The sequence below is a fragment of the Cyprinus carpio genome, chromosome A6, assembly GCF_018340385.1.
Source record: "Cyprinus carpio isolate SPL01 chromosome A6, ASM1834038v1, whole genome shotgun sequence".
Classification (NCBI taxonomy): domain Eukaryota; kingdom Metazoa; phylum Chordata; class Actinopteri; order Cypriniformes; family Cyprinidae; genus Cyprinus; species Cyprinus carpio.
In genome coordinates, this window is record NC_056577.1 from 25,843,382 (window position 1) to 25,860,320 (window position 16,939).

Genomic DNA, 16,939 nt, shown 5'->3' on the forward strand with positions numbered 1-16,939 from the left:
TATAGTTCTTTGTGTTCCGACACCAACGAGACCAGCAACTCTACATTCATCTTGCCTTGCATCTTCTTCGTCTTATTTTTTTCCCGGCAGTGTAGACGCTACTTGGCGTATATCTTCTTCGCCGTTACGTATGTGTGTTGAGCAAGACAGTTTTGTGTTTGAGCGCCCCCAAGTTGTGTTTTACTGTAACTTCAGAAGCTCCAGACACGTGTGCAAAAGCGCCATTCTCATTGGTCGTATAGTTTTTGACGCGGTGCGTCAAACCAAAAAAACGAACCCGAGGCGTTTTTTAAAAAATGACGCTTTTACGCGTGGCGTTTTACGCGTCGGTGTGCACACTCACATTGGCGCCCTTTGTTTAGTCACGAGGCGTTAAACGTCGGCGAATATCGCGCGCGAAATTCGTCCCGGTGTGAACAGGCCTTTACTGTGGAGCCCGTGCTGCGTCGCCAAGGAAAATATGATGACAGCACCTGGCGCTGTCCAGGCGAGTCAGCTGATTCCCGAGCAGGCGATTGGTTGCTAGCCGGTGGCTGACACTCGATTCCCAAGCAGAGCACCATCTGTTCTGGGATTGTTGTGATGTGAACAAAGGCGGGCACTGGGGGAGCGCGGTGGGGATAACGCGGGGCGTGGAAGCTAAAATGCTAAGGAGGTGATATTCTCTTATGAGAACGTCTTCCACTGACTCCCTCCTCCTGTTTGACGTAGTGATGGAGGACCCTGCATGGTGTCCCACTCACCAAAGACTCACAACGAGACAATGTCCCTTTGTTCGGTGCCTCACTATGAGGAAATTTAAGTTCTTCCTAATCCATCCATCCTTGTGCATTGTCTTGGCTAGATATTTTCAGACAAAATTTCCTGTTTTAAAACAAAGAATACTGTTTTGTTTAATATATAAATTAAATATACTTAATATTAGCTAATAGCTTATAAATGGAAAACATTTGAAAAATGACAATTCAATTTGTGTGTGTGAATGTGTGTGTGTGTGTGTGTGTGTGTGTGTGTGTTTGTTTATGGAGAACAGGTGTTATGAAACTTTTTGATCTACATAATATGCTAAAATACATAAATAATTTTAAAAAATCTCAGGAGATATGTGGTGAATGAAAATGCATTTCAGAGCTAATTTATTCGCCTGTTAAATATTCTGCTGGCATAAAGCACACACACACTTGATAAGAGGAAAAATATCATAAATTTCCAACTTTTGATAGGTCGTAGAAATATATTTTATTTTATTTTTTTGTAAACCCTTTTGGAAAATGGGTGATCTCTGGACTAACACGTGCAAAAGTACACACACTCACCTACATAAAAAGGTAACACTTTACAGTAAAATGTCTTTTTTAACACTATAACAATGAAAAATACTTCTTAAGCACTTGTGTATTGTAGTTCATTTACTAATACATTAATAAAATCAAAAGTTCTGTCAATATTATTTAAAGGAACTGAGCTAACATTAATTAACAGTTATATTTTAACATTAATTAATAATTATATTTCCTAATGTTAACAAAGAATAAAAATACTTAATAAATAAAAAATGTATTGCTCATTGTTAGTTATTGTTAGTTAATGCATTAATTAATGGGAACTTATTGTAAAGTGTTGCTAAAAATGTTACAGCCTGATTCAAAGGCACGTGTGACGGAACATCTTCTGATCTCTACTGTATTTAGATACAACATTTACCCAGAGGGTCAGTGAGTTTATACCGCTGGATGAATGCGTAGGTGCCTTTTCTGAGTCACCTTCACATATAAGTGGAAAACTGGAGGCAAGCAGAGAATACAGCTTCTGCATTGCCTCCCCCATGGTATGCTTTATCCCCATTGAGAGATACAGACAGATGGAGTGCTGTCAGTGTTTGTGTGTGGGTGGGTGGGTGCAGATAACACAGGGAAACTTTTTGAGGTCACTGCTACCCTCAAGGCCTTAGCTAGCAGGTATGGAAAAGCTATAGGAGCATTGGCTAGATTAGCATTGTGATAAGATGGTGAAGATCAAACACATGCACCCATAACTAAACCTTAATCTTAGAACATTGTAGGAAAAAGTCATACCATGACAAATCTAGGAATAATTAACAAAACAACACCTTTTATGTGGTAGCATCTAAGTAAAAAAGTAAATAAATAAAATTCTCATACGACTTAATGAACCTGACTAGGTTACACCAATGATTGCATTTGATAAGTCTCATCAGGTAGAAATAGCTGCAGACTAAGATCTTAAAAGTAAATAAGACACCACTGACCTTTAACAGCTTTGCTTCAGTTGCAGAAATATTCGGCTCACACACATTTATTAAAGATATTCAATTAAGACAGACAGTAAACAGAGTAAGATATGTCTGGATTGAAAGGATTCTCTTCAGTATTTTAAACCAATGCTTAACACAGGGAGGTTCAGTTAGTTCATGCATGAATATCGACCTCTTAAAACATCAGTCTTGCATTTTTATAAACTGATAAAACAAGACTCAGCAGAACACTACATAATATTCAAAAACATAACTCTGAAATACTGAATCCCATAATGAAAGTGTTATAGAATGATTTATATAGTTTTTCCTTCTGCTAAATGATTCTCATCAATCATATTTGCATTCTACTATAAAAATTGCATGTGCAAAGTAAATGCTAACAAAAATGTGATAAATATTTTCTTCTCTTTGGATAAAATCAAGAATCTGTCAATCAGTACTGCTGGCTTTAGAATGGCCACTGTTTCATTAAAGTCATGAATTTGTTGTGAGAGGGTTCACAGAAGCACTGAGTCATATGGGACCTGTGGATATGGGGTGCTGGCAGAGGTCAGTCTGTCAATAAGGCTGTATTAGAGTCTTGGTGTTCTGTACAGGTGAGACAAGAGGACATGGTCCTGTTCAGCAAACTGAAAAGGGGTTTGGAGTGGAGTTTGGGATTTGTAACTTTGTAGATCTTTTTTATGCCCAAACATATACGCTACTAAAATTCAAAAAGTGAAAAAGCATAATAGGATCCCTTTAATATTTTATTAGAAAAGAGATGAAGTTTAATATGTTCTGTTTTGTATTTTTGTTTTGAAGATCATTGCTGAAGGGTTTACGTACCTCTAAATGGGAGTGAGTAAAGGAAATAATGGGTTCAGTGTGAATCTGTGTAAATATGTAAGCTCATGTTGTGAATCTCTTATGAAGTGATTAGCTTTTAAAATCTTACACACTCACCTAAACACACATACACACACAATACATGATCCAAAGAAGACAGGCTCCCATTGTCCTGTGATTCACAATTTTACAGTATGAACATCATATCTGTAATGTCATAACACAAGCACACACATTTATACACACAAGTACTTATTATATATGCACTCTTCTGTAGACAAGAACAATTTTCTCCATGGCATTCTCATCTCCCCAGCTCACTCCAAGACCTCCTCGATGCATCACTTCTCCTCACAAAACCTCTCAGTCTCTACATACAGAGAATCATCACACTCTCTAGTCTCCAAACCCAGACTCCGTGTCTACCATGTTCTAACCTGAATCAAGAGCTCATGTACAACACATTCAGATGAACGTGGGCAGAAAACTGGCTATTAGAGAGCAGGGAATTAAGACTAAATTGAATAAAACATTGGTTTAAAATAAAAATAATAATTTCATTTGATTTTATCAGTAACTTTAACTGAGGGATAATGGTCATAGGGAACGTGTTTGCTCAAGAATCAGTGAAAGAACAGATTAAACCCCAAATCATGAGAGCACCAGCTGTATTTGCTATTTCTCATGGGTGGGAGGTGAAAACATCACAGTGGTCTCTCCTCTACAAGGTTATGGTGATTGATTGATTGTAGTAGTTTCTTTTCACTCCAGGAAAAAAAACTATGATTGATTTATTGTTTAATAACACCTAAATATATCTAAACCAATAATTACATTTAGAAATATGATTAACAGTTGAGGTTGTCATGATCAGAAAGAAAAAGTCACATCATTACACTTTATAACTAAGAAAAAAAGTGACAGAATATACCATGGTATCCTTTGAAGAAGCTTGAAGGACTTTGTAAATACCATGGAATGAGAAGAATATAATAATCATTCACTACCATGTTATACAGTATATCAAAGTGGTAAACCATGGTATTGTGTCTGACGAATCTCTCAGAGATGGATGACAGTGCCTTTCTACATCCCCCTACTCCAAAAAAAAAAAAAAAAAAAAACAAAGAGAGAGAGACTTAATGGCAAAACGTTTTGTCTTGGGGTCACAATGGTGACCATATTTTCGGGCAGGGTTATGACCTCTTCCACAGAGAATGGATAAGCAGAAGTGAAAGAGTGGGGGATTTTTTCAGGGCTAGAAATTCTCTCACATACAGCAGAGAGAGCTCATGCCTGCACAGCAACGGTTGCCAGGCAGATTGGATGCCTTGATAGTTCCTCTCTCGATGGCAGAATCTAATCCCCTATAGCAAAGCATATTCACATGTCAACTCACTCTTGCTCTCCCTCAATCTCCCCTTTATATGAACTGCACAGCCAGACTGCAATTTCCCCTATTAGAAACATAATTATACTTTCTACTTCCTTCAAAATCAAGGTTCATAATCATGAAAGTACAAAATGAATTAGTACAACTGGTGTAATGCAGAGCCACAAATCACATGCACACACTTATTGCTATTGTTCATCCACTCAGAAAAATGCAATAACAAAACACTTGAAGCCTGAAGAACACTAGCAGAAATGTTTTGCATTTGTAGATTTAGTAGAATAAAAAAGTAATTGGCTGAATTGGCAAATAACAGTGTCAATAGTCGTTTTTTAAAAGAAAAATGTTTAATATATTGAACAACCTAAAATAGCTGTAATCAAAGATTTTTTTCTTCTTCTTTGTAGCAATCACGTTTTGTTTTAATGTGTTTTAATGGATGCAAAAATTTTTTTTTTAAATTTAAAATTTAAAGCCGAACTATGCAATATTTAATTGTCCAAAAACCATCAACTGAAATCTCCTCCTCTTTGCCACATCACGTCAAAGAGGTGATTAACTTGGCCCACATGTAGTCTAAATATTAAGCAGCTCTGCCTGGTAACCAAACATATAAACATAAATGTAACAACGTAATGAGTCATTTAAATAAATTTAAATATAAATATTTGAATGCAACCATTTAATACAAAAAATTACATTATATTTCATGCTTTTTGCTTTTAATACTTCTTGCTTCTATTTAAATATATTTTAAAGCTGTTTATTCAGTATAAGGAAACTTCTATCTCTAAGTACACTAAAGGTACACTATTCAGGTCTAAGTGAACATTTCATAGAATGTTCTAGAAAGTATGAGGTTGTGAGCAGGTCAGCTTCTAGTGAGGTTTAAATCTATTCCCTATAATCTATTCTATATACATATACATATATATATATATATATATATATATATATATATATATATATATATATATATATATATATATAAACCTTACAAGATATGTATACCTTCAGAATTTGCATTCATTACCTGTTCTTTTCTCGTTCTAAATCAGAGACAGTATATCCCTCAGGATTTCAGCACCATGGATAGTGGTAATAGAGTTCTAAACTACTGTGAGTCTGAAAGAGAGCAAGAAAAGAAAAAGTAAAAAGTGAAGAAGTCAACCATTCCTACAAACTTCGTCTGTTATCATAGTTTTCAAATCAGATTGTTTGCCACTTTGATCCCCCACCACCCGGGAAAACACAAAACTGATGTGCAAACATGAGGTTCATCTGTATAATCCAATGCACTGAGAGATTATATTTAAAGGCTTTTTTTTTTCCAGCTTTTAACTGGGGGGCCTTTGTTCATCTCAACATCAAAAACAAGTCTCTGCCATTCAACACAATAATATACAAGAAAAACAAATATCAGGAAGTGTTGTGAAGGATAAAAAAATAATAATACTATTGACACTGTTCACATACATGCTCAAAATACAATAAAGAATATTTTTGAAAGAAAAGGAGAAACGGAATAAGAACATCTGAATAAAAATCAAATTAAGCACAAATACTACAACTAACACATTAGTAGGACTATAAGGATTATTAAGACATCTGCACAAAAAGCTTTTTATTTTATTTTTTTATTAATTAAATAAACAATCTGTCCATGGTTTAGGAAAAGGATAACCCAGGATCAAGTCTCCTGGAAAACATCATGATCTCTTCATTGCCTTGAATATTTCACATGGCAGAAGAGAGTCAGCTTCCAGTTTATAATATTCCCTATTCTAAAACGACAAAACTGGGAATAAATGTTTTACAACACACCTTAACCTATTTCGAAATGTTGACAGTGGTTGTTTGTAGTTCACTTGGTGCTCACTTTAGGCCGCAAGGACAATACCTTTGCTTCAAAATAGCTACATTTTAAACTTTTTATTGATTTACTTTCTGCCCTTGTTTAGCCAGCAACCATAACATTTCAAAGCATATTACAAAATCATTTCAACCCTTAAGTTTTGTTTTGTCATTTCAAAATATATTGAACAAATAAATACCCATGGCAGTTGCATAAGACATTGAACTGATGCAATCCAACCCCCATTACTGTGCTGCTTTTACATTTTGGGTCATGCTTGGGTGTAACTTTTAAACAATTAAAAATATGAAAGCAGCTCTATAATTTGATGGTAATGAGGAAATGTTTAGGCAGTTAAAGGCTTAATATTGACTTTTCCTTCTGTACTGTACACTTTACACAATATAGAATCAAATTATCACAGAGATTGAGATCCAGACAATCCTTTATCTTGAATCCTTCACATTACTGCTTCCTCTCACTGTGCCTAGTGTTTGTTAATACAATAGAGGGCTACAATTGGAACACAGTGTCTTTCAGCAGATGTGGGACGGCTCGTCGCAAAGCCATTGCAGTTTAGAGATTCCAATAATTTTTTTTATTTTCTACAGCAAAGCGCTGTTAACTAGGCCACCAATGAAGAGTGAAAGGTTGGTAAAACTATGTTAAATTACTACTTGTAAATTTCAGGTAATTCACAAAATGAAGTCACTCCTCTTGACAGAGACAAAGCATAAGATCAAATAGGGATTTTGGGAATTACTACTGTATGTCATGTAACAGATGGTATTCTCTAGTTTCTGCTTTCATTACACTAAAGGTCTGATTTAATTTTAAGCAACATTTCCTTATGATTTTAATACATAAAGAAGGTAGTGAACAACACTATGTACAATATTGAATTTGAATTTGGCTCCTACGCTGTTTTAAATGCCAAAAACATACAGACATATGGGCATTGCTTTGCTATTATTTGTACACGCTCCCTAGTTTAAGATGATTCACTCAACTACAGTACAGGCATACTGTGGATTACACCTGCTAGTTTGAGGCAGAAAGAATCAGGGAACAATAGTCCTCTTTAAACTCTCTAGACTGCCATTCAGTATGCGTGAATTCAACATGCATTCACTCCGCACAGCTGATTGGCATTTCAGACAGAAGGAGCTTAAAGTTGGACCACATGGGGCTTACAAACACTATACCGAACTACCAGCCAATGTTAAAACCCCCCACTGCAAAGCGCTTACGATACTTATAATGGTCACCCGTACAACAGTGCTGTGATTGGCTTCTTCTCAACTTTTAAGCTTATAATCCATTTTGCCCCCTGTGAAATCTTGATTAAAGGGGTCATATGATACAATTTAAAATTTTCCTTTCTCTTTGGAGTGTTACAAGCTCTTGGTGAATAAAGAAGATCTGTGAAGTTGCAAAGACTAAAGTCTCAAATCCAAAGAGATATTCTTTATAAAAGTTAACACTCGTCCACGCCCCCGCGAAACGGCTTGTTCTAACACACCCCCACATATCTACGTCAGTATGTGGGAAGATTTGCAAAACAGATGTTCACGCAAAGAAAGAAGACGTACCTTTTATTCTTGTTGTAGTATTGTTGCCACCACCGCCATGTTGTATAGACGCTGTGTGTTTCACTGTGAAAGCGAAACTACTTTGTTTAGCCTTCCAAAAGAGGACAATATCAGCTTCATCATGCCTGGGGCTGATCCGTGCTGGTCGCTGAGGAAAAACATCAACTTTGCACTGTGGATCGCCGAATCGGCTTTCACCATGGGTGAAGTGGCGTCCAGCCCGGGGTTGTCACATGTGGTTGCTGCAAGACCAAGGTAACATACGCTCCTTCGCAGAATCCGTCTCAAGCTGCCCGCCTCTGCTCACTCAAGCCGGCCGCGGCTCACTCTAGGCCTCTGGCCTCTGCTCACTCAAGGCCACGGAGCATGACGCTGTTTCGTTGACAAAGCGAAACTACTTTGTTTGGAAATCATGCTTATATCACTTTTATAATGGGTTTTGTTTATGTCTCGTCACTCCGGCCGGACAAGGCATCACAATATGTTGAGAGGCCGTAACATTTCCGTCACACGCTTGAGGCGTTCGGCCAATCACAACGTGCTGGATAGCTGGCCAATCACAGCACACCTCATTTTTCAGAGAGATGAGCCTTGTGAAAGTTGACACGCTTCAGAAGGCGGGGCATAGAGGAGAAACAATAATGTACAGTATGTGGAAAATAATGTGTTTTTTGAATCTTAAACCGCATAAACACATTTCATTACACCAAACACACAAAATAATGTTCTTTTTAGCAGCATCATATGACCCCTTTAAGTGCCATCTGCAATCTCTGTCTGGACATGACTCGAATGCTTCTTGTTTGGCTCTTAGTCATTCAATGAATCTTCACTGATTTATATATTACATGATTATCAAACACACTGCCATTGTGGTTTTTAAAATATCATGCAAGCATAGTCTTAATTCAGTGCAATTTTATGACCTTGCTTTATACAAATGTGACATTTGCTGTCCGCTGTGAGACTCCTCTGGGATGCTTATCAGTGTAATACATGAAAGAGGACAAAACCGTAGACATATCAGATGAGTAAATTAAATTTGCAGACAGGCGCAAGCTCCCCCTGAGAGCTGTAAAACGATATAAGCATAAATCTCAGGCACTTTGTTAGGTCTATTTGTGGGTAGGTAACAGACTCCAATTTGGGAATCTCACTCTAGTAATTCTGATTGTGCCGGATATATATTGAATATCAATCTTGTGCCTGTTCAAGAAACAAATTTATATTTTGTCTTATTCCTAAACAAATTTTCTCTTACAATCTTTTCAATATTATGACTGGAACTCACTATAAATACAAGTATGTTGTGAATACACATATGCATATGGACAAATAGTCAGTAAATAGACTAAAAGTTAGGCTCTTAAAGTGTACTTCACAGCACTAGTTCCTAGTTCATTTTGAATCATAAACGAAAAAAATTACTTGCGGTTCAGTGAGGAGGTCAGATGTGAACTGACCTATGAACGATTCACTCACTGAGTATGATTCAAACAACTAACTCACAAGTGAGTTTGATACATCTTTTTGACTGATTCATTGAAAAACCTTGGGCCGGATTCATGAAGTTTGTAACAATGTTCCTAAGTAAAAAAGCTGCTGAATTTAAAATTAATATCTTCCATAATTTTATGCATTGTTTATTTAACAATTGGTAGGTTTGTCTGTTATATTAAGGAAAAACTAAATATTCTTAAAAAAATGTTTTTGGGTATACAAAATATACGTGATTCTAAAGTTAGAAATGAACAAAATAGCAGATAAAAAAATATATAAATTTTTTTGAAACTGGCTTGAGTCATTTGTTGCACTGTGATGATATCTGATAAAACTGCTTTGGTACGCACATAAAGTGATACCCGACTTAAAATTGTCACAAATTTTATTAATTTATTTAATTTATATATTTATTAATTTTTGGTCACATTTTAATAATTTCAGTCATGAGCCCTTTTACATTGAGCTTTACAAGAAGACTTAAAAATTTCACAGTGCCTCTGAAACAAAGCAGACTATTCTTCATGGATGTTTAAATGCACACACATAGACATTGTGATGAGTGGGGCGGGGCCGAGAGCTGTGGGAATGGAGCGAGGCCGGTGGAGTAATTGATAATGAGCGACACCTGCGCCACTCACCGTCTCGAGTCCCACGGAGGAGTTCTGGAAGGATAAAAGGAGGAGTAGTGACAGTGAAGGACGAGAGAGCACCAGGCCTGGACTTTATGTTGTTTTGGTTTTGTTTGTGCTCGGCAGTCGTTCATAAGGGGCTGTTATGCTATTTTCAGTTTTGTGTTTAAAGTTTTGTTTAAATATTTGCCGGTTCCTACCCCACTCGTCACAGACCTATCTAGCAAAGACTGGGATAGTTGTCTCTTTGCTATTGCTTACTGCACAAGAGTCATTTTGTAGGAGCATGTCCCCGCCTCTTATTCACATGCCTGTGTTGGTTTACACGCTGCAGTGGGAGCAGATGGAGCAACCTCATCCATATTCATCGACCTAAGCCTGACACCAGGCTCTTGCCCTGCTCTCTGTGAGGGTTCAGTAGAGCCACTCACGGATGCTGCACAACCCCAGAGTAGGCCCATTATAGCAGAGGCTGAGAAAGATGGAGAAGAAGCCTCTTCCTGCTTCCCCCATGCCTCAAATCTGCATTTCGAAACTCCCGTTCTCAAGGAACGACGTTGAGAATGGAACATCTGCCCAGTAATGGGGGTTTCCTAATTTGATGGATGAAGGAAGGCAAAAGCAGACAATAGTTTGACACAAGGGAGAGCTCAGTGGAGAGTTTAGTGGTTCATCTCAAGGTCTTGATCAGCATAATCAATGGGAAGAACTGGAATAAAGGGTTTGTGAGAGCAGAGAGGCAACAGTGGTCCCACTGCTTGCGATTTGGACTGAGGAACATTTATTTGGATGTCAATGGTCCTCACTGAAGCTTTGCCAAAACATGCAATTATAACCCTGAAGTACCTCTGAGAACAACAGACCCCTTTATGCAGAAGAATGCTGGAGTTTGATGGAGAAAAAAAATCCTCTTGTTGTACTGAATTACAACAATTCAATTCAAATATGACCTTTTGTTTTGCTTTGTTGGGTTTTGTATGGATGACAGAGAAATTTACTCCCTGAATCTGCAGTAAAATATCCTTTACAATGAGACAATTAACCTCTCTGATTACAGAAGTAAGGGGGAGATGACCCATGATGTTCCTGCCAAAATAAATGAATGCGTAGCTATAAACTAAGACAAGTCCATGCTAATTTGCATCAGGTGAACATAATGAAAGCCATAAATCACTGAGCATATAAAACAAACACATAAGAACAGAGATGACACCAGTGAGGAAGGTTGCGTAAACCAAAAATGATTCACAGGCACTGGATATAACAGCAGAAAAAGTACAGTTTCCTCTTGTAATGTTCCATCCAGTTGCTTCTAACCAGGTCAGACCTGCCTAATTAAGTCCAGGACTAAACCCTGGAGATCACACACTACGTAGCGTCAAGGGAGAGGGCTAAAGCATTTATTAGTAAACTTGGAGGTTTCAGTTTATGCGGCAGCATGAACCCCAGGTTTGTATATCCTATGCGTGCTACAGGAAACACATTAGTCACAGTGACTATGAGGTCCCCTTCTGGGAGGCGTCATCTTAATGAACTGTCATGTGAAAGGATGTCTCTCCCTCTTGCGCCATAAATACGTCTTTCACTGTTTCTGCACAACGGAGTGCTCGCCTGTGGGTGCTCGTGAATAGGGCACAGGGAGCACGGTGTCATTGTTACATGCAACATAAAATGAACCTGCCTGGATGCTGCAGAGGACACAACCTTGAAAACTGGCATGTTAAGTGGAGAAATGAGAGCTTAAACAGCAGCCAAAAAAGTTTCTGTCATTTCCCCACAGAGGCATGGACTGGATAAAGCAATGAGCTGCAGTTTCTTCAGATAAGGAGTCTGAGTTTTAGATTTTGCTAATATCTAAAACATATCTATGAAAGAGAAATGACAACTTTAACATAAGCGCATACATATTAGAACTATCAAAAGATTACAGTGATTACAAAAAAATGTCCAGTAAAGAAAACAAGATTATATGTTTTTGTGTGAACAAGACATGTAACAGAACATAAAGACTCCAGACAGTCACAGAATATGCAACAGTGCTCTTTTCTCTGCAACAACACAGTGCTTTCTTCTATTTTTATCTGTACTGAAACTTACAAACTTTGAAAATCATAAGGCTAAAGAATGAAATTGTTCCTCCAAAGGTGACTTCTTTCTGAAACACTTCAAGAAGCCTACAGCATCTCATTGATGAAACTGTGCTGACATCTGTGTCAAAGGCGTATTCAGACAGGGTATTGTTTGCTGAAAGTAGTTTAACAACTTTGCAATGTGAAATAAGGACAACTCGTGTGTCTGCATGTGTCTTTATCGTCAGCACAGTTAAATAAGAACATGAAATGTTACAGATGCTGTATGAATTAATGAACAGTATGAAAAACATCTCTGTTTCTATTCCCTATCCAAAAAGACCAAAAGCCTTTTCTGAGTTCTAGTGCTGTGTGCTTAGATCCTCTTTTTAATCAGTGCTGAATAGCAACTGAAAATAAAATGCAAGTCCAAATGTATTATTAATAGCATACAATAATATCATGTATTACTGACTATATATTTAATATAGCTATTTGGAAATATTACAAATGAATTCTCCTCAGCGTGCATCATCCACGGGAAGCATCTCAATCTTAGGTTAACAATCTTAACCTTTTTCCACGTTATTAAATATTCTGCTTTTTCACCAGTCCATCATTACTGGAAAATCATTGGGCCTAAACTTATTAAAATAAGGAACAAGTCAGAGATGCAAAAATGATTTTCAGTATTTTATTAAAAAAAAAAAAAAAAAAAAAAATTAAATTCTAAATAGTCCTACTCATTTCAGCCCTTCTTAAGCGTCCTAAGAACTAATTTAAGGCCACCTCTTTGCAAAAAATAAAAAATAAAAACTTTTATTGTTATAATTTATTGTTTATAATTTTATTTTATTTTATTTAATAATACAACATTCAACATTATAAAAATATAAATAAAAATGATATATATTATAATGATATGTTCATCATATCATCGTATAATGATAATAAAATCCAATTTAAATATTCCATATTTATACACACATTTAACTATAACTAGCTGGATCAGATTTGTTTGCTCTATAATTGCATGAAATTGCACTTTTTAAAGTTGTCTTGGATGGGAAATGAGTTGATTTGGCTTGTCATGTCAAATAAGACTCATTCAGGAGACAACATATCATTCAGAATGAATTATCCAGCTCTGAAGTCAGTTCTACCATGACGCTTTATTGTGAGTTATAAGAGACGACTGACAGAACGTTAGTGATGTGTTGTGACAGAGGGTTAAAACCATCTCTCTCACTGCAATTTGTCTGTCCATCCTGTCACCAAGAATTTGAAATCTATGAATTCTGATGAGAAGAAATATGATCAGAAGCAGGATATACAGTAAATATTCAGTTGAAGAAAATCACTCATGGAGGGCACAAACAAACATGTTCTGTATAATATATAAAATACTATATAATAATGTATATATTGTGTTTAATAACATAAAAGACATTTTAACATATCTCAACAGCATTTGAGTCTTTACCTCACCTTAAAGGTCACTTTATCATGTTAAAAATACTTTCTCCTATCCACAGAGACAAAACAGCAGCAAAGTACAAATACGTTTGAGCTAAAATAGTCAGCAATGAAAGACTCTTTGGTGAAACAGTAAAAGCACCACCAGTTAAGATGACAGTCTGTTCTTTCCCATCAAAGCCACTTTTCATCAAAAAGTTTTTAAATTGTGATAGTGACAGGCTTTCTAGAGGTCACCTCAAGTAAACTATTGCTTTCTGCAATAACAGAGAATGTCCCAGACACATTCAGCATGGGTTTTATTCTTCTATGCACATACTCGTCATTATTCACATTCATATTAGTACTGGCACATTGCCACTTTTGATACACACCTTCAGGAGAAGGAAAATGCGTTTGCCAGGCCCACTTTAATATTTAAACGCATCCACCCCAGAAGTGCTTACTGCAGCCTACAACAGAGCTGCTACTTTTGATGACATTTTTCTTGTTGACATGCTCTTATTGTTACTGTTGATTATGATGATGCTGTTGTTGATGTTAACTTTCAACTGTAATGCAATATGAATGTCTACACACCTTAACTCAGATTACCTTTAAGCTCTCTTCGTTCTAAAAGATAGTCAGACATTTAACTAACATAAAATATAAGGAAAAAACAAAGGGTGTTGATGATTCAGGGTTGATGAGCTTAAGCAGAACTTAAATTAGGCCAGTCTTCTGCTGCACTAGGCCTAGAGTGTGTCCCATGAGACACAAGCATCCCGCAGTGAATCCTGGGAAGCATCCTGCTACTTCGCCTGATCAAGGGCTTTCACCTTAGCAGTGTATCAGGAAAAATGCTGATCTAACGAGAGTCAAACACACCAGCATACTTTCACCAGTTCTGCTTTCAGTACGTAAAGTCAAGTCAAAAGCTAGATGCATAAACTGCTTAGACTGGTCATTTAGACTAATCAATATTTTAGAATGGGCATAATGTTTTTTAAGTCAGTTCCATAAAAATATTGACTGGTCTATTTTGTACCCGAAAAGTAAGACTGATGACCACTTGGTTAAATGCTAATTTGTCAGAATAGTTCTTAAGACGGTTTTAAAAGTGTCTGGCTGTGTTGAATGACGAAATCAAATCAACAACCATGGCATAAAACGCAACATGGGAAAAGTGCAAATTGAAACAATGTCCAAACTGAGTGATATTGTGACAGGTATGCTGTTCCTGTTTAATCTGTTTGTGGTTTTAACACCTCTATTACCCCCATATACACAATGTAACCGTGTGCCGTGTCTTTGGGTCTCGGTGGATTTTTGTCATAGTCACAAACTCTAGTGACCAATCACCAGTGACTTAGCGTTGACATGGTTACCATCTCCTCACATGTTCTCAGTATTGGAGGGAGGAGGGTTGAGGGGATGAGACGGATGGTAGGGAATAATGGCTAAGAAAGAGTGTGCATTCTACTTGTAGAGGTTATGTTCAGACCACCCTGCTCTGCATACATCTTGTATATGGTGTGTTGGGAATTAAATCACGTGAGACTAATGAATGTGCACTGGCATTGCAGTACTGTTCATAATTTATAGTGGTGACCTGTTTCAATTATGCAACTCACATTATGCTGTATTACTGATCAGCTTCATGTCTACAGTTGAATCACAGCCAAGATTATATTCAATGAAATTATGCATGTGATATTTCATTTTTACAACAGCTCTATAAACAGTATGTTAATACTGAGTAACTTGAGCTTCAGGTAAAACCAGCCAGCTGAATATTTTTTCTCAGCCATGAAAATACTTTCAAAAGAAGCCAAAGCATCAAGCCTGTAGCCAAGCAACAGACAGACTAAAAGCCAGGAAATATTTAATAAACTCTAATATTAAAATGTTTTTTTTTCTTCGCTTGATGCACGCTTGGACACCCGTGCTTGTGAGATGACTAATGTATGTCTGACTGAACAGAAAGGTCATTTAAATTAGCAGTAGTATCAGGCCATTAAGGAACACACGGTTTAATTCCCAGCTGACTGCATAAGATAAAAAATAGATTTTCATTAGCAGTTTTAAACACTGAATAACTGTTTCCTCATTACATGTCTTACCTAATTGGGGAAAGAGAAACAGATGCAGAATGATACAGAAAAAGACTGCAGTACACTGCAAAACCAGCTTTCATAAAGAAATTGCACAGGTTCAATACAAGTTAAGATGTATTGACAGCTCCTGTGACATGCTGTCCATTACAGCATTCATCCATCACACAGAAAATGGAAGGTCAAGATTTGTGCATTGCATTGTGGGATTCAGTACTCCAATTCAGTAATTAGCATACAGGCAAATTGCATTCTTTGGATATATACTGCAGAAATGTTTGGCCCCTTAGACTTTACATTAAGTCCATTACAATAAACAGACTTTTGGTTGTTTTTATAAACTAAGGGACGAGTTGAAATAACATGGTAACTGAAAGCATGCCACATATACGGTCACTAGAGCTTAACCTGCATCACTTTAAGGAGTTAAAGGGAATATCGAGAAGTCCAGAGAGGCAGAGAAGGTGGGAGGTATTTTGGTAAGAAGCTGTCAGAGGGATTGTGGTGATGATGATGACAAAGCATGACGAGGACAGAACTCCAGACAAGAGCTGACAGGATTATGCTTGTGATGGAGAACTCATCTGCAGTCAAATGGTTCCTCCTCCTCTGTTCTGTGCATGATCCCTCATCATTCGCCTACTTAATGTCACAAACACAGCATGTTTTGTTTGTGCACACACTCCTTTCACTTGATGAATGCATAGCTTGCATGTGTTTGCCATGTGAGCATCCTGTGTATGAACTTGAGTGTGTTGTGATTTTCATATGTGTGCCTGAGCAATGGTGCAAAAATCATTGCACTGTCATTAAAGTCTTGACTGATTCCACTCTCTGCGTCACTGAGTGAAATGGAGGTCTTGATCATGCATCACTCCTACAGTGAGGCTTTACTGGGTGTGATTCTGAGGTCTAGGCCCACATACGACTGAATCAGGCCACTAATGATCAACATTTATATCAGCTTTCAGGATGGAGGATTATGGGTGTCAGGGAAAATTATCAGCCTTGGGCATGGCATGCTAGGAAACAAGATAGGGTTCCCCAGTAGTCTTGCACCTAAGATCAGAGTTGTTACTGTTAACTAAAACTATAACTATAAAAAAAAATTGCTGAAATAAAATAAAATATAAATATATATGAAAACATGGGGGAAAATTAAAAGAAATTCAGAAATGTTGCCTAAGCAACTAACTATAATAAAATGAAGTACTAAAATTACT